A 6,000-nucleotide genomic window follows, 5' to 3' on the forward strand; every position below is an offset into this window, starting at 1 on the left:
AGCTGTAAAAAATTGTCGTATGTGTGCCTTGGGGTCTCCTTTTCCTCTATACTTGTCAAATTTTGGCGTCACAAAGTGTGCAGGAAATGGAGGCATTGGAATGATCTTATCAAATGGATAAGGACATATGTCTCTCATAGTGTATGTTGGTTTTGGTGTATTCATGTCCTCCATTTTCTTTTGTAAATCTCTGATTTGTTGCTCCAAATTATTCTTAGGTGGCGATCGATTTCTTGTAGCATACCCCATGTTTGAGACACCAATTTGAGGAGGAGCTTGTTGCATATATGGATGATATTGATCATAGACATGTTCGTATGGAGGAGGTCTATATTGATGCTGCATATAGGGAGCACTTGGTATAGCTTCATGTTGAGGAACCCCAAATCTATTCTGTACGTGTATACCATATTCTATAGGCATGTCATTTTCTAATGTGTTGCCCCCAAATTTGACATGAGGTTTCCTTATGTCCAAATTTTGAGCATGCCTTTGAACATCCAATTGTTTTGGTTGATCCATAGCTTGAGCATATCTATCTGCATAAGACTTCCATAATGGTCTTTGAAGGTAAGTATCATATGTTTGACCGTGTGTATGTGGGATTTCTGGTTTTTGAAGCAAAGCTGATGGTGATTCAGGTACCATATGTGGTCCTCTATTTCCTCCACTATTAGGTCTCCTTTGATCCATGTTGGAGTGAGTTTGTTGCAAAGGTCGGTTTTCCATAAGTTGAGACATGTCAAAGTCATGAGGTATTTTAGCTCCACTTTGTGCCATCATGTGTAAGAAGTATTGTCTATCCCTCTTCATTATCTCTTCAACCAATCTATTGAAATGAGGATTCATTATGGATTCTTCTATATCTGCTGATTGTATTGAAAAGTTGTCCACATTGTCATTGTGTGTAGCATTTTTGTTTGTAGTGTCTGCGTTTTCCACATTTGGAATGTGTCTATAAAAATCCATGTCAGGCAATGTAGTGTGCTCAGGATTGAAAAATAAATCATTGTCATACTCATAAGAACGTTTGCGGACTCTTGAGCTTCTTTAGCTTTTCTCCTAGATTTTTGAAGACGGGTTTCAACCATGAACTAGGTATTTGACCAAGATGTGCAAGACTAGATGAAAAATGGAAAGAGTATGAAAGACCAAGAGTTGTATGGTGTGTAAATGAATCTTGAGGTGTACTTGCAATGTCCAAAGTGTAAGACCAAGTATGTATGTAGTAGAGTAGGTGTGACTTCCAAAGAGATGATTGTTTCTCTTGATGAGGTAAGCTGACCTTGACTCTAAGTAAGACCAAATGAGACCCAAAGGTAAGAAACCTTGATGAGGGACCACTTAGCAAAGTGTAGTTGTATGTAGTATGTTGACAAAGTATGATGAGGACAAGCAAGTGACCTTTTGACTCAAGTTTGGACAAGTATGAATGTAAAATGAGATGTAAAGCAATGATGGACTGTATGAGACCCAAAGACAGGTTGAATGCTAGATGAAACCTGAAGAAACAACCTAGGAAGATCAAGTATTCCGAAACTGATTTCCTTTATTTGCTAGACTGTAAAAATTTTCAATTCTGGACACAGACGCTTCTGTATGCTTCACAGACGCGATTCCCAGACACAGACGTGTCTCTGTTCGACACAGACGCTGCTAAAAACATAGACGCTATTCTGCCCTTCACAGACATGCTTAGATGACCCAGACGCGGTTAAAACAGACACAGACGCGTTTCTGTAAACTTCGTGCAATTTTTCCAATCTGTGAAGTTGTTTTGTTGTGACCAAATCCGACTGTTTGACTGTTTTTCGTGACAAGAGGACACAATGTTGATGAGGACTCAATGTTTGCAAGTGTTTTAGACTCCAAAAGTGTGTTGTTTGATGTAAAATGTTTTGCATACACTTGAAGACACAAAAGACACAATGTTTTGTTGTTTGGTCTTGAATGTTTTGAATGTTTAACATAAGACAAGCACAATTCTTATGGCTGGCCAAGACAATAGTTGTTGATCCCACATAGGGTTTTACCCCTGAGGCTACGCTATTCAGAGCGGATACTTAGATGCTTGACCTCACTGGCTCCACCCTCGGCACTCACTTCTCGGGTCAGCCAAGCATTAGTCCCCATGAAAACTCCCCATGGCGAACTTTGTATCTCTACTAAGAACCGTATGTGTGTGGGCCGGTACCAGAGGTCCGACCTCCTGTCGCAACAACTAGAAGGATTTGGGCTTCTAAAACAAAAAGGTGCTAGTAAGGGCATCCGCTCGTGTAAATACAGAAGGCTCCCAGCCGGTAGGGGTTACGCCCTACAAATGATCAAATAAATTTGATCAAACGGGTTTATGGGGAGACATAGTGTCGGTATGAACTAATCAGCACACGTTATCCATAGTTTTCACCATGAATACAGTTGTTTATAGTGGTTCGGAAGAGGTGGGTTTTCCTCACTACCACTTAGGTCGTTCTCTTCTCACTAGTAGTCCTAATGACCACACGGGAAGACAGGCCCTCTAAAGATTAAACAAAAAGAGCCTATTGCTCAAGACACAAAAGACAATGATTCAATTTTAGTGCACCAATGGAAGTGTTTGCTAATCTATGAAAACAAGGCACACAACAAAATTTCAAAACCCTAGCCAAGGACCTGCAACAAAATTTGTTAGTAGTTTGGGTTGTTTCAAATGATCACCCCTTCCTGCAAGCACACAAGTTAGGTAAATTTTAGAAACCCAAAAGACTTTGTGAAAGAGGGGCCTTCAACAAAAACATTTTTTTTTGCTTCCAAAACAAGCTGCACAAACTTGGTTAGCTAGATCTGCAAGGGTTAGTCCAAAAATAAACCAGATTTGAAACCCTAAGCGCGAAATCCAAAAAATTGAATCATAGAAAAATCAAAAATTTCAAAACAGTAAAAACATAGACGCTGTTATACCAGACACAAACGCGTCTTTATGACACAGACGCGGTTCTGTGATTCACAGACGCGGCCAAAACACACAGACGCCCTTCTCTGACACAGACGCGATCAGAAATAACGCAGACGCGATTTGGAAACATAGACGCCCCTTTCAGAAACCTGCAAAATAAAATTTGCGAAAACACAGATGCGATTCTAGACACCGCAGACGCTTCTAAAAATCAGAGACGCGATCCGAACGCTTGCAGACGTGGAAAAACCTAAAATGTCGTCGAAAAATGTCTGATCTGCAACTTCAAAAATGCAAAATCTGCAACAAAAAAGGTTAAATGCAAAGGGACAAGAGTCCCACCGGGCGTGCCAAAATGTGTATGGTGAAAATGGATAACAATAATAGCAATATTGAAAGGCTAAATGAATTCAACCACAAAACCCTAGCCTAACAACAACAAAGATCCACCATAACATATGAAGATTACCTAAGACAATGCAAATCAAATGAAATCACAAAGATTATACCATCACATGTCCAATAGGGTTTTGATCTCCATTCTTCCTATCTCCATTGATCTTGCTTGATATATTTGCTTGATATATTTTTATATGCACAAGAGCTCAACAAAGAACGGAATGTGGTTGCAAGTAGGATCGTAGTGTAGTCAATTGCATAAAAGATCATTAGGGTTAGACAATGAAGGAAGCATCTTCTTAAATAGAAGACACAATATGAAATGGAGGGTTAAGATTGAGAGGTGTAAAAAGAGAGGTCGGCTAGGATTAGAGGGTAGGTAAAAGAAATACCAAAATAATGAAAGAGGTAGGTAGTGTAGGAATTAAGAGATGAATGACATGTGTCATGTGTAGAAAAAGCTAGTGAATTAATTAAATAAATAAAGATTTATTTAATTAATAGAAGAAATAGGACAATTAAATAAATAAAATATTTATTTAATTTAGGAAAGGATAATTTAAATAAATAAATGTATTTATTTAAATGAGAAATAAGGCTAGAAGAGGATAAATGAATTAATTAAATAAATAAAGATTTATTTAATTAATAGAAGAATTAAGCTTAGATAATTAAATAAATAAAATATTTATTTAATTAGACTGGACAATTTTAGGTGTCTACAATCAGAAAGTATACAAAGGACCAAAGCATTAATGAGAACCGAGATACAACTATCCTCAAAGGACTCTGCCAATACAACATATGAAATCCCATCCCACAAATCAAAATAGTATGAATATAAATAGTCATTACTCCATCAGCATAATCATGTACGAAAGGATAAAGCCATTATTACTTCCAATCATGAAGACATACCTTTCCCAAAGAAGAACACAAATCATAAAAGATAAATACCATATGACCTAAACTTAGAATGCCACTACCCCAGAATTACACACTCACCAGACTAGCCTTAGAAGAAATGCCAACACATAGCCATGCCACACCAAGTCATAAGTGAAATTATTAATAAAATTTCAAGAGATATTTTATTTATTTATTTATTATTTTATTATTATATAATAAAGTATATAATTTACATTTTTTTTTAATATTTTTTATTTTTTATATCATGTTTCATTTTAAATGGTTATAAAATGTTGTGTGTGTATATATAGTATTTGATAATTTTATAATTATTCTTCTTATTTTCATGTCCATTTTGGTAGAATGTCCTGAATGTAATAAGGTATTTGGATTCATATTGGCATAATTGCTACATGTCTTGGAAAGGCGGTTTATCCTTGAGGTTCATTTCTATGTCATTTAGGATTAACATAGTACAATCCTAAGGCACATGAACATTAGCCAATTTTTTTAAATTTTAAATTCAAAGTCTAAATTTTTTGCTCGCTCCTACTAATCATTGTAAGCTAACTTAACCCATACTGATTTTTTTAAATTTGAAATTCGAAGTCTAAATTTCTTGCCTCCTCCTACTAATCATTGTAAGCTAACTTAAAATGTTTATGTGACATGTTGCTATGTCATAGCATTTAAAGACATTCAATTTTATATTAATTTATATGTAACTTGATAAGGTGAAATCTTTATAGCATGCTTCAATTTTTTTAAGGGACAAAGAATCAAATGCACTTTATCTCCATATAGACCATATGTATGCTTTTGTATATTGTCTTTAACAACATCCCCCTTTATTGACCATATCAAACAAGGGATTGACCAAGGATAACATGTTCCTTATTAAGGGGTTCATAAATACCACCTTGACCACATTCAACTATTAAAATAACAAAGACAAAAGTAGCTCTATTGAATTATTTTTTTATCCAATCACTAAGACACATGGTATAGTTCAGTTTCATGCATCAAATCAAATAAATGTGAAGCAAGATTGAACTATACAAAATCTTGACACTCCATAGAATCGACACACTAAACAATGGACAATCTATTTATTTTCTATGGAAAAAGGATTTTGCATGACAAATTAGTGGCATTACTCCATCTTTAGTCTAGATCTAAATATCCCACCCTCTCATTTAATTATATCATCTATTTTTTTTCACTTGCTAGCTTAACTAATTTAATCTAGGTTCATTTTTTTTTTCTTATTGATCGTATTCATTCCATTTGCATAGATTATTTGTGTTTAAAGGTAATTTGTTTCTTTTATTTGTTGTACACTCAATATTTTCATATATGCAACCTAAGGTTTGACCTTAGAATTCTACCTCAAGTTATCCTAAGGTTTTAATATATAATTTATTACTTCATTTTATATTTCTTGTGGTATGCATCAACTTTACTTTGCATATGTTTATCATCCTTTTAACTTTAAGGTTTTGTTATATGTAATCCACCTCCCCTTGGATAATTCACCATAATGGCTACTCTTAAATTTTTTCTTGGTTGATATGAATGCATGTGTTTCTAATTTTGACATTTATTCTTTTGTGACACATGATCCTTCTATACTCAAGATCTTTTGTGATATTTTAGAGCTATCTAGTTTAGGATGACAATTTTCTACGACTTGTGTTATTTATCATGTATTAGAATTTCTCTCCTCCATTGAGTAATTGATGGTATTTATAATTTTT

The sequence above is a fragment of the Cryptomeria japonica genome, chromosome 10 (genome assembly GCF_030272615.1).
Source record: "Cryptomeria japonica chromosome 10, Sugi_1.0, whole genome shotgun sequence".
NCBI classification, from domain to species: Eukaryota; Viridiplantae; Streptophyta; class Pinopsida; order Cupressales; family Cupressaceae; genus Cryptomeria; species Cryptomeria japonica.